The sequence below is a fragment of the Balaenoptera acutorostrata genome, chromosome 8, assembly GCF_949987535.1.
Source record: "Balaenoptera acutorostrata chromosome 8, mBalAcu1.1, whole genome shotgun sequence".
In the NCBI taxonomy this organism is placed as follows: Eukaryota; Metazoa; Chordata; class Mammalia; order Artiodactyla; family Balaenopteridae; genus Balaenoptera; species Balaenoptera acutorostrata.
In genome coordinates this window covers 103,490,869-103,510,847 of record NC_080071.1, presented here as the reverse complement: position 1 = coordinate 103,510,847, position 19,979 = coordinate 103,490,869, and positions in this window count along the sequence as shown.

Genomic DNA, 19,979 nt, shown 5'->3' with positions numbered 1-19,979 from the left:
TGAAAGCTGGTAGGAAGGGAGGAGAAGCATACCCCTGGTGAGGGACCCAGAAGAGGAGAGGGTACCACTGGTGCTGGGATCCCCCCTGGGGAGTGAGGGGTTTGAGCCACATATAAGGCACCCCAGCCCAGGGTTTAACACTGGGAAGATAAGCTCCTTAGCTGGTTTGAAAAAAACCTGTAAGAAACCAAGACTCAGCTCTTGAAGAGCACACACATAGACTTGCTCACTCCCAGTCACGGCATGGAGGCAGCAGATGGAAAACTGCCTGGGGCTCTGGCTGGCTTGCCAGGATCACCCCAGTGCACCCCCCAGCCCATACCAGGCTCCTGTTCCAGCCCCTCTAGCTCCAGAGCTGCTCTCCACTAGGGCGAAGGCTGCCATTGCCAATGAGATTGTGCCCATTTGAAGGGAACAGAGCCAGCTTGGACCCCAGCCTCTGACCAGGGTGGAGACAGCCATCGCCAGTGCACATGTCCCTGCCCATGTCTGGGAGGAAGGAAACTAGCTCCGGCGCAGAGACTGACATCACTGGCAGGAGTGAAACCAGCTCAATAGTGTGGCCCCAACCTCTCCAGCCCTGACCCAGCCTCTAACCAAGGCGCACACACCAACTAAAAAAGTGAAACCAACACAGAAGTGCAGCCCCAAGCCCTCAGGCCCTGGCCATAACCTAAACCAAGGCAGAGACTGCCATCACACTCAGCAGAAAATCAACTCCCTCAGGGCTCCTGCTGCAATGCCTTGGGCCCTGACCCCACCCCCAACAGGGTAATCACGGCCGCTGAGCATAGCAGAAGCCCAGCTCACACCTGCATCTGGCTCTAGCCCCTCTAACTCCAGCCTTACCTCCCACCAAAGTAGTGGCTACCAGCACACCCCAAGGGAAGATACATGCTGTGCCCACTTCAGACTCAGCTCTCCCTTCAAAGCCACTGGTCACGTGCAGACTGCACAGGAATGCTCCCACACAAGGACACACACGCAAGACCAGGATAGGTAACTGTTTCACCTGATTTCATAGAGACAGGGAGAGTTAAAGAAAATAAGACAGAAGAATATGTTTCAAATGAAAGAACAAGAAAACAAACCTGAAAAAAAAAATCCCTAGTGAAACAGAGATAAAAAAATTAACCTGATAAAGAGCTCAAAGTAATAATAATAAGAAGAATGCTAACTGAACTGGGGAAAAGAATAGATGAACACAGTGACAATTTTAATAAAGCACTAGAGAATAATTTAAAAAACAGAGATGAAGAATATAATAACTAAAATGAAAAATACACTAGAAGGAATTAACAGCAGATTAAATGGTACAGAAAAATGCATAAGTGATCTGGAAGATAGAATAATGGAAACTGCCCATTTAGAACAATGAAAGGAAAAACAAAAACAAATTTTAAAAAGTAAGGATAGTTTAAGAGACCACTGGGACAACATCAGGTGTACTAATATTCACATTATAGGGGTCGCAGAAGGTGGAGAGAGAGAAAGGGGTAAAAATGTATTTGATGAAATTATGGCTGAAAATTTCCTAAGCCTGAAGAAGGAAACAGATTTTCAGGTACAGAAAACACAAAAGATCCCAAACAAGATGAACCCAAGAGTCCCACAGCAAGACATATCATAATTCAAATGGCAAAAGTTAAGGGGAGAATTCTAAAGGCAGCGAGAGAAAAACAAAGAGTCATATACAAGCCCATAAGGCTATCAGCTGATTTTCTGCAGAAATATTGCAGGCCAGAAAGGAGTGGCACGATAGATTGAAGTCCTGAAAGGGGAACACCTACAACCAAGACTACTCTACAGTAAGTCCCCTACATACGAACGAGTTCCATTCTGAGAGCCCGTCCTTAAGTCCAATTTGTTCATAAATCCAACAAAGTTAGTCTAGGTACCCAACTAACACAATCAGCTATATAGTACTGTACTGTAATAGGTTTATAATACTTTTCACACAAATAATATGTAAGAAACAAACACAAAGTAATAATAAAGAGAAATATAATAATAATAGAGAGAACATTTTTAATCTTACAGTACAGTACCTTGGAAAGTATGGTAATACAGTACAACTGCTGGCATACAGGGGCTGGAATCAAGTGAACAGGCAAGAAGAGTTACTGACTGAAGGAGGGAGAGGAGGTGGGAGATGGTAGAGCTGAAGGATCGTCAGCAATAGAAGATGGAAGGCAAGCTGCAATTTCACTCACGCCTGACGCTGATGGCACAGGTTCTGGCTCCTTGCTGGATTCAATTCTATCTACCCTCTTGAAGAAATGATCCAATGATGTCTTGGTAGTAGCTCTTTTTTTCTCATCATGGATGACACAGTAGCACTGGATTGCACTCTGAACAGCTGCTGCAACCTTTGTGTATTGTTCTATGTTTGGGTCCTGTGCCTCAAAAACTAACAGTGCCTCCTCACATAAAGGAAATCCCCTTGCCATTTCCTGTGTTGTGACTCTCTTTGGTTCTTCAGTTACTTCTTCTTCCTTTTGTCCCTCTTCGTCCTTTCTCTAAGCCTTCAAATCCGTCAGGTCTTCATTAGTAAGCTCCTGGTGTTGCACAGCAAGGAGTTCAATGAAATTGTCTTCTTGCAGATCTAGATCCAGCTTCTCCCTGAGGGTCACTAAGTTGTTGAAGACCTCTTTGGACTCCTCATCCACCTTCTCAAATATACAAAAATCATGAACAGGGCTTCCCTGGTGGCGCAGTGGTTGAGAGTCTGCCTGCCGATGCAGGGGACACGGGTTCGAGCCCTGGTCCGGGAAGATCCCACATGCCGCGGAGCAACTGGGCCCGTGAGCCACGGTTACTGAGCCTGCGCGTCTGGAGCCTGTGCTCCGCAACAAGAGAGGCCGCGATAGTGAGAGGCCCGCGCACCGCGGTGAGGAGTGGCCCCCGCTTGCCACAACTAGAAGAAAGCCCTCGCACAGAAACGAAGACCCAACACAGCCATAAATAAATAAATAAATAAATAAAAAGAAATCAAGGCACAGTTATAAAACAACAACAACAACAACAAAAAAAAAAATCATGAACAAACTGCAGGCAAAGGTTCTTCCAAACGCCATTCATGGTGACAGCCGTAAACTCACGCCAAGCAAAGTCAATGTTTTTTATGGCCTTGTAGATGTTAATAGTCCTTCCAAAGTTGTCACAGGGTTGTTCCTGATTCATCACTTGCCTTTACTGCCTGACAAAAAGTGTGAAGTAAATAATATTTCTTGAAAGTAGCTGTAACTCCCTGGTCCATAGGTTGGATGAGTGACATAGTATTCAGTGACAGATGCACTACTCTGACGTAGGTATGAAAGCCATCCATGAATGGGGTTGTCCCAGACCATTGTTGAGCAGCAAAAGAATGTTGAATGGGATGTCCTTCTCCAAGCAATATTTCTCTACCTCCGGGATAAAGTGGTGGAAAAACCAGTCCTGGAAAATGGCTTGTGCAACCCAGGCTTTGGGGTTACTCTTCCACACAACAGCAAGAGAGCCCTCAGCTATGTGTTTAAGGGCTCTTGGGTTCTCTGAATGATAAACTAAGAAAGGCTTCAGCTTCATATTACTGGAAGCATTGCCACCAAATAACAGAGTTAGCCTATCCTTTGCTGCTTTATAGCCTGACATCAACTTTTCCTCCTTTGAATAAGTAATCAAAAAACTTGCAACAAACAAAAGTTGAGGCCCGGTCAGCTTCACAGGAAATTCTACCAAACATACAAAGAATAACTATTACCTATACTTCTCAAGATACTCCAAAAAAATTAAAGAGGATGGAACACTTCCAAATTTATTCTACAAGGCTACCACTACCCTGACACCAAAACCAGACAAAGACAAAAAAAAAAAAAGAAACTGCAGGCCAATATCTCTGGTGAATATAGATGCAAAATTCCTCAACAAAATATTAGCAAACCAAATTCAGCAATATACAAAAAGGATCATATACCATGATCAAGGGGAATTTATTCCAGAGTTGCAAGGATGGTTCAATATTCACAAATCAATCAATGTGATACACCACATTAACAAAACAAAGGATAGAAATCACATGATCATCTCAATAGATGCAGAAAAAGCATTTGACAAAACATCCATTCGTGATAAAAACTCTCAATAAAGTTGGTATAGAGGGAACATATCTCAACATAATAAAGCCCATTAATGACAAACCTATAGCTAACTTCATACTCAATGGTGAAAAGCTGAAAGCTTTTCCTCTAAAATCAGGAACAAGACAAAAATGCCCACTTTTGCCATTTCTATTTAATATAGTATTAGTAGACCAAGCCACAGAAATCAGACAAGAAAAAGAAATAAAAGGCATCCAAATGGAAAGAGAAGTAAAACTGTTACTATTTGCAGGTAACATGGGGTTTTCTATATATAGAAAACCTTAAAGTCTCCACCAAAAAAACTGTTAGAACTAATAAATGAATTCAGTTAAGTTGCAGGATACAAGACTAAATACAAAAATCTCTTGATTTTCTATACACAAAAATAATGAACTATCAGAAAGAGAAAGCAAGAAAACAATCCCATTTACAGTTGCATCAAAAAGAATAAAATACCTAGGAATAAAGTTGACCAAGGAGGTTAAAGACCTATGTTCTGAAAACTACTAGGCATTGGTGAAGGAAACTGAAGATGATACAAAGAAATAGAAAGATACCCCATTCTCTTGGATTGGTAGAATTAATATTGTTAAAATGGCCATACTACCTAAAGCAACCTACAGATTCAATGCAATCCCTACCAAAATACCCATGACATTTTTCACAGAACTAGAACGAATAATCCTAAAATTTGTATGGAATCACAAAAGACCCCATATAGCCAAATGAATCCTGAGAAAGAAGAACAGAGCTGGAGGAATCATGCTCCCTGACTTCAGATTATACCACAAAGCTGGAATAATCAAAACAGTATGGTAACTGGCACAAAAACAGACACATAGATAAATGGAACAGAACAGAGAACCCAGAAATAAACCCATGGCACATATGGTCAATTAATCTATGAAAAAGGAGTCAGAAATATGCAGTGGAGAAAAGGTAATCTCTTCAATAATTGGTGCTTGGAAAACTGGACAGCTACATGTAAAAGAATGAAATTAGAAAATTATCTCACACCACATACAAAAGTAACCTCAAAAAGGATTAAAGACGTAAATGTAAGACTGGAAACCATAAAACTCCCAGAAGAAAACATAGACAGTACAACCTTTGAGATAAGTCTTAGCGATTTTTTTTTTTGGATCTGTCTCCTCAGGCAAGGAAAATAAAAGTAAAAATAAACAAATGGGACCTAGGTAAAATTAAAAGCTTTTGCACAGTGATGGAAATCATTGACAAAACGAAAAAACCTACTGAATGGGAGAAAATATTTGGAAATGGTATGTCTGATAAAAGGTTAATATCCAAAATATAGAAAGAGTTCATACAACTCAATATGAAAAAAACAACCCAATCAAAACATGGGCAGAAGACATTTTTCCAAAGCAGACATACAGATAGAAAACAAGCACAGGAGTAGATACTCAATATCACTAACCATGAGGAAATGCAAATCAAAACCACAATGAAATATTACCTCACACCTGTCAGAATGGTCTTGTCAAAAAGACAACAAATAACAAATGTTGGTGAGGATGTGGAGAAAAGGGAACCCTAGTACTCTGTTGGTGGGAATGCAAACTGGTGCAGCCACTATGAAAAGAGTATGGAGGTTCCTCAAAAAACTAAAAATAAAACTATTATATGATTTAGCAATTCCACTTCTGGGTATATAGCTGAAGAAAACAGAAACCCTATTTTTGAAAAGATACATGTACCCCGGTATTTTTAGCAGCACTATTTACAATAACCAAGATATGGAAGCAATCTAAGGTCCATGATGAATGGATAAAGAAGATATGGTATATGTGTACAACGGAATATTACTCCTTGATTAAAAAAAAGAAGAAGAAGAATGGAGTAATGCCACCTGCAGCAATATGAATGGACCTGGAGGGTATTATGCCTAGTGAAGTGAGTCATACAGGGAAGGACAAATACTGTATGTTTTCACTTGTCTGTGGAACTATAAACTAAAACAAATGAACAAATAAAACAGAAACAGAGAACAACCTAGTGGTTACCAGTGGGGAGAGCTGTGGGAGGAAAAGCAAGAGAGAGGAAGGGGATTAAGAGGTACAGACTACTAAATATAAAGTAAATAAGATACAAGGAGATAATGTAGAGCATAAGGAACATAACCGGTATTTTATAATAACTACAAATTGAGTATAATCTATAAAAATATTGAATCACTATGTTGTATACCTGAAACTAATATAATATTGTAAATCAACTATACTTCCATTAAAAAACAAAAACATGAGAGCTCCACCCCACCCTAGCAGGTGTCAGCGTGCACCCCACTCCCAGATGGGAACTGCCATGTGTTTTGCTAGGAAAGCTGCAGCTCAGTCTGCTCCTTGATGCCCAGGGAGTCTCGGGCACCTCCAGCCTCCATGTGAGCAGTTCACACCTGTGGGTTGACAGCTCCTTAGCTGGCGGGATTCAGTCTTCTCTCCCCGCAAGAGCCATGGAGACATTATAATAAGAGCAACTTATTGGACCCCAGCCATGTGCCAAGCTGGGAACATTGGGGTGAATATGATTCAGTCCCTGCCTCCGAGAGCTGCCAGTCAGGAAATGGGGATACAAAAGTCAATCAGCCATCTCAAGATGGTCTTTGTCAACTTAAAGATGACTACTGAGCGGGGGTCTACTACATGGCAGGCCCAGTGCTGGGCGCCCAGGACACAAGCTGTCACAGACTTGCAGACAAGTAATGCAATTGCATGTGATATGCTCTACAACTGCTGCGCACAAAAGCTACAGTGACAAGGTGGGATTCCCCAGAGGCAGAGGCATTGGGCCCCGCCCCCTTCTGGACCTCATTTTCCCATCCATGGAAATGAGGTGGACTTGGGCTGTTGGCTCTGAGGGCCTAGTAGCCATTCTCCACCAGCACCCCAGGCCTTCTCTGCAGATGGCATTAATATACCCCAAAGGCTGCAGCACACTCTCTGCTTGAAGCAGAAGCACTAATGGTGAGCCCCTAATGTCCAGTAAATGCTTAACTGCACATTTTTTTCTTTCCATCACTGAATAAATCATCAAAGTCAAGTTGACTCTGCCTCTCTGGCTGTCTATTTTTTCCCTGTTCAAGGCTGTCTCTCCTCTAATTAGTCGTCTTTCATAATGTAGTCTTAATAGCTCAATAAAAGTGCACGATGGGAACATTGGGGGTGGGCAGGGATGTGGTGGTCCTCTGTGCAGTCCTCTGCCCACCACTGGCCAGCTGCTGCTGGGCCACGAGGTCAGAGCCGAATGGCCACCAGGGGAGTCATCGCCAATATGCACCTCAGCCAGCAGCGCAGAACCTCACGTGGAAGAACAGAGCTGGTTTGGAAGGGCCCCAGGAACAGGATGGGAGGTTTACAGGGTAAAACCAGGCCACCTTTGGGAAGGGTTGCATGTGTGAGTCATGAGAGGCCACTGCAAAGGCTAAACTCACCCCAAGGGAGCAAGGTCCCACCTCCGTATGCTAGAGGAATCAGGAGGGTGGGCAGCGGCTGCAGTGAGCAGAGGAGCAGGGGTGGGGGCCGGGGGCCGGGCCGGCATCCTTCCACCAACACCACTCCCGAGGGAAAGACCAGACCCTTGCTCTTCACACCACCACAATCCCATCCCAGCCTTGCCCCGCTTTGGGAGAAGGAGGGCAGCTCCGTCCCATGCTCAGCCTGTATGGCAGGTAGGCGGTAAGATGCACATGAACTGGGCATCAAGGTTCATTTCCACACCAGTGGGGGCAGGATGGAAGGGGCACTACGCATTTTTGGAGGCATGGTTAGTGATGGGAACTGTCTTTCCTTGTACCTCTTCTCTGTGCCAGGCACCTGAATGTCCAGTGACTCATGTATTCCTAGCAGTGACTCCACTGCATAGTAGGGATGGAAGACAAGGATTCTGGGGCTCAAAGAGGTGAAGTAATTCATCCAAAGTCCCAGAGAACTTGCTTTATCCTATTCTTTTTCATCACATCATGCTCAGCAAGACAGCAAGGGCTCAGGTCGGGTGGGAGGGCATGGGGATTGCCTTAAATTGCTTGTTCCGAGTTGGAGGGGAGGGAGAAAAAGACAGTAAGCACTCACTGACATTTAGGGTCCTAAGAGAGAGATTAAGAGACGTGATATCATCTCTCCATCTTCCCAGTGAGTTGTAAACACTTGGTGAAGATGGTGAGAAAGTTTATGGTGCCAAGAAGAGAAACTAGCCAGAAAGCAGAAGTCCCGGCAAAGCAGGAAACCAAGTTATTGGCCAACACAAAGTGGTCATCTTGGATCATGAAGAGGTGCCTGGAGGGTCTGGGGAGCAGGGCGTAGATCTCCAAGATGAATCAGGACGCTGTGTGTCCGTGAGGCCCCAAGGAGTGGCAGCACCCCATATAGATGGACCTTAGCAGCTCTGCAGGGTTGGACAGGACTCCTGAAGTTGGGAGGTGCTACAGAAGCTAAACAGGGAATACACTTGGTGCCTTTAAGTGACAGAGGCTTCCGTGGGACCAAGGGGGAGGGGGTCTGGGAGACGCAAGTGTGATTGCTCAGAATACAGAACACAAGTCCCACTGTGAGGTCAGGAGAAGGAAGAAAGAGGCTGGTGCAAAGGAAGTCTAGCTTTTCAAAAACAGTTGATGGAGGAGCAAAATTCCACCTAAAATCCCCTCATTCATCCAGGTCTTAAGTCATTCTACACATACGTACTGGGTGTCAGGGTCTATGCTGAGCCCTGGCTGCAAAGATAAGCATCATTGGATGAGGGAGGTAGGCCAATCACGCAGCACAGGAGAGTTGTGAAGAGTCAAGCACAGACCTTGCAGAGGCCCCTGGGGCCAAACCCTGGAGGGTTGATTAGAAGGAAGAAAGAGCTCAGAGCTTAGAATCCTCGGGAGCTTAGGGTCCACTGACTGTCTGCAGGGGTCTGCGGAGCCTGGAGGAAGGACAGCTCGTGTAGCCAGGCCTCTGAAGCTAGGCAGGCTTTCTGGCACAGCTTTTATGAAGCCCTTTTAACCAATTTGCATGGAAAGTGTTATTATTTTTATTTTTAAGTCAGGAAAACTGAGCTCAGTGTGATGCTTAATGCTATGTGTCAACTCAGCTAGGCCACGGTGCACAGACATTTGGTCAAACATTATTCTAGGTGTTTCTGTGAAGGTGTTTTTTGGTTGTGATTAACATTTTAATTGGTGGATTTTGAGTAACATAGATTGCCCTCCATAATGCAGGTGAATCAGTTGAAGGGCATAAGAGAACAAAGACGAAATTCCAAGCAAGAGGGAATTCTGCCAGCTGATTTCCTTTGGAATACACAAACACACACACACACACACACACACACACACACACACATCCTTTTGGTTCTGTTTCTCTGGAGAATCCTGACTACTGCACTCAGAGAAGTAAAGTACAGTGAAAGTACTGTGCCCAGTGAAGGTACATTCTCTGAGGCTAGGGGTTTGAATCTGGGACAGCCCGAAGTCCTCTTAGCTGTCCTGTTTCATGGTGAACTATCCATTGACCCTTGGAGAAATGAGAAAAAAGGAAGAAAGAAAATATCATAAATGTAGCCTATTTAGTTAACATAAAAGATTGTCCTTTATTTTGAAATATTATTTTCTTTCTCTTAGTGCCAAAATGCCCTTGGAGAAATGATTAGCTATAGTTAGTAATAGGCAATTTTTTTAAAATTTTATTTTATATTGGAGTACAGTTGAGTTACAATGTTGTGTTAGTTTCAGGTGTACAGCAAAGTGATTCACTTATACATATACATTTATCTATTCTTTTTCAAATAAGGACCTACTGTATAGCACGGGGAACTCTACTTAATATTCTGTAATAATCTAAATGGGAAAAGAATGTGAAATAGTCAATTTTTTAAAAAGTCTTAATTTGGCAAAATTAAAAGTTGGAAATCCTTTCAATCCATCCATTTTTCACTGGTCGCCTCAAAAAATACAAAGTCTGGGGCCCCAATCCCAGCTGGAGCTCCCTCTCATATGAGTGTGCTGGCTCTGGGCTGTGGGTATTTCAGTAACAGAAACATGCTGAGTACAGGTAATACCAAACACCAGTCACAGTGGAAAAGCAGAGCATCTGTGCCTGAAGAGGGCCCAGGGAGCAAATGCCTGTAGGCTTCCTAGGAGTGGGGCCCCTGGGAAGGCTCACATACCCTTGTAATTCTGCCCGTCTCCTCCAGCCAGTGCTGTTTATACTGACACAGTGTCCCCTATGATACAGCAGAGCAAAACTCCACTCCTTTGATGAACTTGTTCACCTCTCTGAAAATGCACTTCACCTTTGGCCAGTGGGTATTGAATATGGTTAATGACGGAGCCTTGGGCTTCTGTATTTTACAGCTTGTCTCCTCCCAGACTGTGCCCTAGGGTTGATGCTCGTAAAGGACTTCTTGCCAACCACTCCCCAGTCCTGTGTTCATCTGTCATCTTCCGTTTCATCTCCTGGGATATCCAGGTCTTGCTCCTTTGGGTTCCTAGGACCCTGCAGCACTGGGACTCCCAAAGACCAGCTGCCTCACATACACACATGTGCACACACACTCAGAGTACGATACAGGTCAGAGGACGGCTCTGCTCAGCAGTGTGGTTCCCTGGACTAAGGGCCAGCTCTGGGCTCCAGCCACAAGGACCAGCTCTGTGACATCCTGCATGTCGCAGACCCTTAAGAAGTCCACAGGTTCTAATATTGCAAATGGAGATCATAATACCTTCTGTAAAGTAAGATATGGCCAAGTAGAAGCCAAATAATAAAAAAATGATTTCTTGATGATTCAAAACTTCTTCTCTCTTTTACTTTTGTGGGTGGAAATATCCCCACACCACCCTGCCTTTTGGCATCCTACACACAACTTCACACATCATTGTGACTAGGGATCATCTTTCTGGGTTACCACAATGGTGGTAAAACCATTGGTGGTAACTCCAGTGGGTAGTTTTGGTAAAACCAAAACCCTGCTTTGCTGTGCTCTTCCTGGACATTTGGGGGGGGACAGTGAGGGGCACCCTTGATCCGCTAAAGGGATGACTGACGGTTGCCTTTTTCATCAGGCTGCCTGGTAGCTGGCCCTACCTGGAGAGCCAGGGAAGCCTAGAGGTAGGGTTGCACCAGGAGATTCTTACTTATGGTGAGTAGAGCTGAAGGGCAAACCCCAAAGTGTTGTACAAAAGGAACGTGAATTCAGAGCCTGGTGCAACACAAGATTGTGGGGAAATGCAGGTGGGATGTAAGATGAGTCTGATGGGCAAAAACACTGGGAGAACCACTGAGGCAGACAAACAGCCAGCCCAAGGATGCCCTGAGGCCAAGGGGCTGCAGCAGCATTTTAAGATTTCCTGCTCCAGCCAATGTGGATGTGCTGAGTATATTCAAAGGAGCAGAGGCATGGCTGTGCCCATGGGCATAGGGGTTTTCTTTTCTTTTCTTTTTTTTTTTTTTTTTTGGCCGTTTCCTTTTTTCTGACCCTCAGCTAAAGTTGCCCACTGCTGTCTGAATGTCTGTGGGTGGCAAACCCCTCCCCATAATGACCTCCACCACCTTCATCATGCCTTCTACTAATCAGTTGTGAACTGGGGATGAAAGAAATAGAAACTTCTTAGGACTTGGTGTAAAATAGGAAGGACTGGGCTTTGAAGGAGAACTTCAGAGCCTTTCCAAGCTCAAGTGCCTGGGTTTTGGTGCATGGCCTTTATGAGAGCAGCTTTGACCACTTGCACACCTGTGATTTTAACTTGAAGCCCTTCTCACCTTCTGGGTCACCATCTGCAAAAAGCATTTACAACATGACTGACAGCGGCCATTTATTGCCCGCTCACCATGTGCTAGGTCCTTCACCAGGCCCACTGTACACACAATTTCATTTAACTCCTTTCAACAGCTGAATGCTATTGGGCTTCATCATGAGGAAGTAGACTTGGGAGAGTTGTGTGACTTGCTCAGGGCCCCACAGCTAGTCAGTGACAGAGGCAGGAGTCAACACCAGACATTTCTGGCTCCAAAGCCCTTTCATGTTCCTTCCAATAATTCACATGGCCTTCACATGCCCACTGGGCTGATTTGGAGACTGGTAAAAAGCTTCACCAAGACCGCTAGTGGATTGAGGGCTTTGCCACAATTCCAGTTAAAGCATTGAGGAAGTTAGATTGATTCACCAATAAACAAATAAATCCATACCTCTTTTGGAAGACTGTATCTACTCAAGCTGAACACATCCAGTCCACTTATAGGCATATTCCTAACAGATATGTGTGTATACATGCACCAAAGGATGTTTTCAGATGTGGTCATTCCAGCACTGTCTGTAGTATCTCCAAACTTAGAACAACCAAATTTTTGTCACAGGAGCCTGGATATGTAAACTGTGTCTGGTCCTACAATGGGATACTGCCAGCTGTGAGGGTCAACAGACCTCAGCTCTGCTCAAGAGCATGCACAGAGGCTGCTGCATGGGCCACGGGGCCTTGGGCTGAGATCAGGACCCTAACCTCCCCATGTTGTTCCAGATTTGCACTGTGTCTTCCCCACCAGCCTGGGACCTCCTTGTGGGTAGAGAACTGTCCCTTTTTCCCCCCATTTCACTCTGGACTTAACCAGGTGTCATCATCTTTGGAAATATTCCTGACTACCCACTCCAGAGGTCAATGAAATAGAGGACAGAAAAACAATAGAATCCATGAAACCAAAAGTGGGTTCTTGGAAAAGATCAGCAAAATTGACAAACATGTAGGTAGACTGACAAAGAAAAAAGAGAGAAGACACAAATAACTAAAATCAGAAATGCAAGTGAGGACTTTATTTCCAACCTTATGGAAATTAAAAGTAGTATAAGAAAATACCATGAATAATGTACATCAACAAATTAGATAACTTAGATGAATAGACAAATTCCTAGAAATACATAATACAAATACGTAAATTACCAAAAGTGACTCAAGAAGAAATAAAAAGTCCAAATAGATGCTGGTTATGGACTGAATTTTGTCCCCCCTCAAAATTTGTGTGTTGAAGACTCAGCAGATTAATACAACCTGTACCAAGTAAATAAGATTGAAAAACAGTCTCCCAAAGTGTTGCCAAAAATGTGGAAAAATTGGAACCTTCACACATTTCTGGTGGGAATGTAAAACGGTTCAGCCACTGTGGAAAATGGTCTGGTCTTTCCTGAAAACTTTAAACATTAAATTACCATATCATCCAAAATTCCATTCCTAGGTATATACGTGCCCCCAAAGAACTGAAAACAGATACTGTTACATATATAAGCATATTCATAACACCATTATTCACATAGGTTCAAATGTCCATCAACAGACGAATGGGTAAACAAATTGTGGTCTATAGATAAAATGGAATATTATTCAGTCATAAAAATGAATGGAGTATTGACAAATGCTACAATGTTGATGAATCTTGAAAACATAATGGTAAGGGAAAGAAGCCAGACACAAGATGTCATATATTGTGTGATTCTATTTATGTAAATATCCAGAATAAATTCATCCATAGAGACAGAAGACGTATTGATTCTTGCCAGTATGTAAGGAGAAGGTATAAGAAGAAACTGCTTAATGGGCAAGAAATTTTACTTTGGAGTGATGGAATTGTTTTTATAGAGGTGGAGGTTATACAACATTGTAAATGCATTAAATGCCACTGAATTATCCAATTTAAAATGGTTATTTTATTTTTTCTCATTTTTTATTGAAGTATAGTTGATTTAATAATTTTTCTTTGTCTTTAATTTTTGCCAATTTGTTTACTATCTGTCTCAGCGTGTTTCTCCTTGGGTTTATCCTGTATGGGACTCTCTGCACTTCCTGGACTTGGGTGGCTATTTCCTTTCCCATTTTAGGGAAGTTTTCGACTATAATCTCTTCAAATATTTTCTCTGGTCCTTTCTCTCTCTCTTTTCCTTCTGGGACCCCTATAATGCGAATGTTGTTGCATTTAATGTTGTCCCAGAGGTCTCTTTAGGCTGTCTTCATTTCTTTTAATTCTTTTTTCTTTAGTCTGTTCCACAGCAGTGAACTCTACCATTCTGTCTTCCAGGTCACTTATCCATTCTTCTGCCTCAGTTATTCTGCTATTGATTCCTTATAGTGTAGTTTTCATTTCAGTTATTGTATTGTTCATCTCTGTTTGTTTGTTCTTTAATTCTTTTAGGTCTTTGTTAAACATTTCTTGCATCTTTTCAATCTTTGCCTCCATTCTTATTCCGAGGTCCTGGATCATCTTCACTATCATTATTCTGAATTCTTTTTCTGGAAGGTTGCCTATCTCCACTTCATTTAGTTGTTTTTCTGGGGTTTTATCTTGTTCCTTCATCTGGTATATAGCCCTCTGCCTTTTCATCTTGCCTATCTTTCTGTGAATGTGGTTTTTGTTCCACAGGCTGCAGGATTGTAGTTTATCTTGCTTGTGCTGTCTGCCCTCTGGTGGTTGAGGCTATCTAAGAGGCTTGATGGGAGGCTCTAGTGGTGGGTAGAGCTGACTGTTGCTGTAGTGGTCAGAGCTCAGTAAAACTTTAATCCACTTGACTGCTGATGGGTGGGGCTGGGTTCCCTCCCTGTTGGTTGTTTTGCCTGAGGCAACCCAACACTGGAGCCTACCTGGGCTCTTTGTTCGGGCTAATGACAGACTCTGGGAGGGCTCACGCCAAGGAGCACTTCCCAGAACCTCTGCTGCCAGTGTCCTTGTCCCCACAGTGAAACAGAGCCACCCCCCGTCTCTGCAGGAGACCTTCCAACACTAGCAGGTAGGTCTGGTTCAGTCTCCCCCGGGTCACTGCTCCTTCCCCTGGGTCCCGATGCGCACACTATTTTGTGTGCGCCCTCTAGGCTTCAAAGTCTGATTCTCTATGAATTCCTCCTCCCATTGCCAGACCCCCAGGTTGGGAAGCCTGACGTGGGGCTCAGAAGCTTCACTCCAGTGGGTGGACTTCTGTGGTATAAGTGTTTGCCAGTCTGTGAGTCACCCACCCAGCAGTTATGGGGTTTGATTTTACTCTGATTGCGCCCCTCCTACCGTCTCATTGTGGCTTCTCCTTTGTCTTTGGATGTGGGGTATCTTTTTTGGTGAGTTCCAGTGTCTTCCTGTCGATGATTGTCCAGCCGCCAGTTGTGATTCTGGTGTTCTCGCAAGAGGGAGTGAGAGCACATCCTTCTACTCCGCCATCTTGGTTAATCCCCTATAGTTGATTTAAAATGTTGTGTTAATTTCTGCTGTACAGCAAAGTGACTCAGTCATACACATATATACATTTTTTATATTCCTTTCCATTATGGTTTATCTCAGGATATTGAATATAGTTCCCTGTGCTATACAGTAGAACCTTGTTGTTTATCCATTCTATATGTAATAGTTTGCATCTACTAACCCCAAACTCCCAGTGCATTAATTTTATTTTCTGTGAATTTCACCTCAATAGACTATTTTTTTAGAGGGCAACACAGGAGATCCTTGTGCTGTTGGAACTTGTTCTATACCTCAACACTGGTGGTGGCTATATGAACCTTTGCATGAGATAACATTGTGTTATCAATGCACATGCACACACACATACATACACATACACACATGGTTACAAGTAGAATTGGGGAAATCTAATTAAGACTTGTGGATTGTATCAATGCCAATGTCCTGGTTAGGATATTGTACTGTAGTTTTCCAAGGGGCTACCTTACAACAAACTGGGTAAAGGGTCCATGGATCTCTCTCTATATTATCCTAGAAGTTTCAGTGTGAGGTGATACCTCACTGTAGTTTTGATTTGCACTTCTCTAATAATTAGTGATGTTGAACAGCTTTTCATGTGTTTCTTGGCCACCTGTATGTCTTCTTTGGAGAAATGTCTGTTTAGGTCTTCTGCCCATTTTTTGACTGGGTTGTTCATTTTTTTTTATATCGAGCTGCATGAGGTATTTGTATATTTTGGAGATAAATTCCTTGTCAGTTTCTTCATTTGCAAACATTTTCTCACATTCTCTGGGTTGTCTTTTTGTTTTGTTTATTGTTTCCTTTGCTGTGCAAAAGCTTTTAAGTTTAATTAGATCCTATTTGTTTATTTTTGTTCTAATTTTCATTACTCTAGGAGGTGGATCAAAAAGGATCTTGCTGTGATTTATGTCAAAGAGTGTTCTGCCTATGTTTTCTTCTAAGAGTTTTATAGTGTCTGGCCTTACATTTAGGTCTTTAATCCATTTTGAGTTTATTTTTGTGTATGGTGTTAGGGAGTGTTCTAATTTCATTCTTTTACATGTAGCTGTCCAGTTTTCCCAGCACCACTTATTGAAGAGGCTGTCTTTTCTCCATTGTATATTCTTGGCTCCTTTATCAAAGATAAGGTGACTATATGTGTGTGGGTTTATCTATGGGCTTTCTATCCTGTTCCATCGATCTATATTTCTGTTTTTGTGCCAGTACACTACTGTCTTTATTACTGTAGCTTTGTAGTATAGTCGGAAGTCAGGGAGCCTGATTCCTCCAGCTCCATTTTTCTTTCTCAAGATTGCTTTGGCTATTCGGGGTCTTTTGTGTTTCCATACAAATTGTGAAATTTTTTGTTCTAGTTCTGTGAAAAATGCCCTTGGTAGTTTGATAGGGATTGCATTGAATCTGTAGATTGCTCTGTGTAGTATAGTCATTTTCACAATGTTGATTCTTCCAATGCAAGAACATGGTATATCTCTCCATCTGTTTGTATCGTCTTTAATTTCTTTCATCAGTGTCTTATAGTTTTCTGCATACAGGTCTTTTGTCTCCTTAGGTAGGTTTATTCCTAGGTATTTTATTCTTTTTGTTACAATGGTAAATGGGAATGTTTCTTTAATTTCTCTTTCAGATTTTTCATCATTAGTGTATAATTATGCAAGAGATTTCTGTGCATTAATTTTGTATCCTGCTACTTTACCAAATTCATTCATTAGCTCTAGTAGTTTTCTGGTAGCATCTTTAGGATTCTCTATGTATAGTATCATGTCATCTGCAAACAGTGACAGCTTCTTCTTTTCCAACTTGGATTACTTTTATTTCTTTTTCTTCTCTGATTGCTGATTGCTGTGGCTAAAACTTCCAAAACTATGTGGAATAATAGCAGTGAGAGTGTGAAACTGTCTCTTGTTCCTGATCTTAGAGGAAATGGTTTCGGTTTTTCACCATTGAGAACGATGTTAGCTGTGGGTTTGTCATATATGGCCTTTATTATGTTGACGTAAGTTCCCTCTATGTCTACTTTCTGGAGAGTTTTCATCATAAATGGGTTTGAATTTTGTCAAAAGCTTTTTCTGCATCTATTGCAATTATCATATGGTTTTTATCTTTCAACTTGTTAATATGGTGTATCACATTGATTGGTTTGCATATATTGAAGAGTCCTTGCATTCCTGGGATAAACCCCACTTGATCATGGTGTATGATCCTTTTAATGTGCTGTTGGATTCTGTTTGCTAGTATTTTGTTGAGGATTTTTGCGTGTATGTTTATCAGTGATATTGGCCTGTAGTTTTCTTTTTTTGTGACATTTTTGTCTGGTTTTGGTATCAGGGTGATGGTGGCCTTGTCGAATGAGTTTCAGAGTGTTCCTTCCTCTGTTATATTTTGGAAGAGTTTGAGAAGGATAGGTGTTAGCTCTTCTCTAAATGTTTGATAGAATTTGCCTGTGAAACCATGGCTCTTTGTCATGCTGCTGGGTTCTCTGCTCTTTACGAGGATGGTTCCCTGAGGCTGAAGCTCCTTGTCTCTCTAAACAATGGGCTCACTCACAGCCCATTGCCACTATCCACTTTTCCTGCTTCTGTCAGAACAGGAAGGAAACTTTTAATCCCAAATGGTCACAAGAGTCACTTCCTGTTTGTAATATGAAACACAGACCTCTTCATGCTTCCTAGTGATTACCAGTGGACATCTCCTGTGGCTGAACACAGTAGGGAAGCACTCTCAAATTATTACATGCTTAATGTATATTCATCTCCACTAGAACTTCCATAGCCCATCAGATGAAAACCTTTCTATCCACTGTCTTTGTTCCTCCTCTATTGAAACTGCAGAGCAGATATTCTCCTCTTCTGATACATTCGAAGGTAAGAACCTAAACAAGTTGCCCAATATCAGAGACTCAGTGTTTCCTTCTTTAAAATGGGAATAATACCACCAACTTGAGGAGGTTGATGTGGGTTAATCACATAGGTAGGGTGGCTACCACGGTGGACAACAGGCAGTGAATGCTCAGAATCCTATCATTGCTATTACTGGCGTGGTTGTCTCATAACCTGTGGAGAAAAGGCAGAGGCAGAGGCAGAACCCTGACTCAGCTCCTCTGGGTCACACTGACACCCAACTCCATCAATCAGTGGCTCTATACATGGGGGTTACTGACCCTTAGGGGTGTTTTGGAACTTTGTGTGAGTGCTTAGGGCTATCAGTATGACAAGTGGCCCTTCTTTGGTATGGGGAAGGACCCCAACCCACTTTTGAATGTGCTACTGGACATTTACATAGGCAATAGACTTGTTTGTTATTTGAACTTTACATGATTTTACATATATACACAAAGTATATTTACCTAGTTTCACATACACTGAATTTTCAAATGCAACAATCATGTGTATCAAGGGAAGAATTGCTTCTTTACCAAGAATTGCTCTTCTTTCGGGAAAATCCTGCAACAAGGGCAATGCCCTTCAAGGTGTTTGAGTCACCTCCAGTACAAACACCTGTATACATCTGCATTTGTGGCTATCACAGTGGCCCCCTAAATAAGTACACTCCATGTATAAGTACTCTTCTGTAGCCCTTACTTCAAAAGGTCAAACATAAAGAAAAAGGTTTAGCAAAATTATTGTCTCCTTTCTCTTCATCCACATTTATTCATTTTAAGTAGGTGAAAACATCTGATAACTTCATTATATTTTCTAATAGAGTCAGACCTGATCATTTACATATTATAATACATAGCATTTTGTTACAGATTTCTTTCCCTTTATTTCCCCTTTTCAGTATAGTTATTATGTTCAGGGCTTTATTGACGTTTTTTAAAATTATGTGTACAGGTAAGTCATCCTATCTTTGTATTCCATTCCAGTATAGTAAAGGGAATGTTACAAAATATTTTCTGTGAAGGGGTGATTGGGTCTGACAGTGTTGAGAAGCACTGCTGTATATTTATTATTTAGCCCGCCCAAGCATTCTGCTCTGTAAGAAAGCCCCTTTAATAAAGGAAGGTTGGGATTAGATTGTGACGGGGATAAACCAACTTGAGGCTGAGGAGATAAAATGAACTAGACACACATTAAATATTTAGCTGGGTTAGAACAGCCAAGTCAGTGGAAGCCCAGTCTTATCACAGGTAACTGATGAAATCACATTTCCATCAGCCAGATGTGGGGATGCCAGCTCTCAAGCAAAAGGGAGACAGTTTAGCAAGATTTCTGGTTTCTCATTATGGCTGAAATCACACCATCTTCAAAAAGGGTAAACTATCATTTTACTTGTAAAAGGAAATAAGAATATTCACCCAAATTAGCACTACTGTTACCGAAAGTGGGGTCCAGTTGCTCTTTGCTCTAAAGCCAATAAGAGGCAAGGTTGGTAGAAAGGAAAGTTTGCTTTATTTCAGAGGCTGGCAACCAGGGTCGGGGGGGGCGGCAGGGCAGACTCCTGTCCAAAGACCAATTCCCCCCACTGACAATCCGGGGCCAAGAGCTTTCAAAGGGGAGTTTCAGGGGTGTATACGTAGAGGGAAGGGGCTACATGCAGAAACAGCACAGTCAGCTCTGACTGTCATCTTGAAATTGATCATGTAGTATCTGATCAGTGTCATCTTGATTGTGTTAAGTTAGTCTTAAGTTCCAGG